We start from the raw sequence: 710 nt of genomic DNA, 5'->3' as shown, positions 1-710 counted from the left end.
CTGGCACAGAACACAAGCAGGCTACGCTCATCTGGCACGAATGTCTAATTTGATTAGTGTAGCAGCCGCCTGTAACTACAGTTAGCGCTAGAGGAGCTTTTAAAAAATCAGTTTCGAATCAGGGAATCGATATATTACGAAGCTAAGATAGCACCGTCAAAGTAGGAGCACGAGACTTCCCCCACCAGTTTGACAAAAAGAGCCGTTGACCGACGAAAATGCCTACGAGCAAAGACAGGGTTGCGCGGGTGCAGCCTTCAGTCAGTGGAGATCTCCAGTCTTCGGTTGACAGCCCTCGTCTCGCGCTCTCTGGGTCTCCTGCAGTCAAGCGCGAGTCGCTGACCACGGTGCTGAACGAGTAACGAGAGCGAGGGCCCCGCCTTCTCGCGCAGCTCCTTGAGTTTCTCCCGCCCTTCTGCAAATGTGATAGGACCGCACGCCTTTACGCCAATACCAGAAGTGAATGGAGACTGAAATCACAAAGGAAATATAACGGCCGACACCGGATTCACGTCGGAACAGCGGCGCCACGCGACACTCAAGGCCACTGGCTCATCTCCGCGTGACGGTTGGCAGAACTGAAGCGAGGGGAACTGTGCGGGTTCCGAGACCACGGGAGGTAAAAGTCAAAGCTGATTGGCTCAGGCAATGATATTCATTGTTTTTTTTCGGCTGGGTTTGGCAGCTGTTAGAATGAAAATAGCAACATA

The sequence above is a fragment of the Alosa pseudoharengus genome, unplaced genomic scaffold, assembly GCF_046254945.1.
Source record: "Alosa pseudoharengus isolate Yale_2024_CS ecotype anadromous, Long Island Sound unplaced genomic scaffold, YU_APseudo_1.1 YU_APseudo_1.1_scf_3, whole genome shotgun sequence".
Taxonomy (NCBI): domain Eukaryota; kingdom Metazoa; phylum Chordata; class Actinopteri; order Clupeiformes; family Clupeidae; genus Alosa; species Alosa pseudoharengus.
This window is presented reverse-complemented; position numbering follows the sequence as displayed.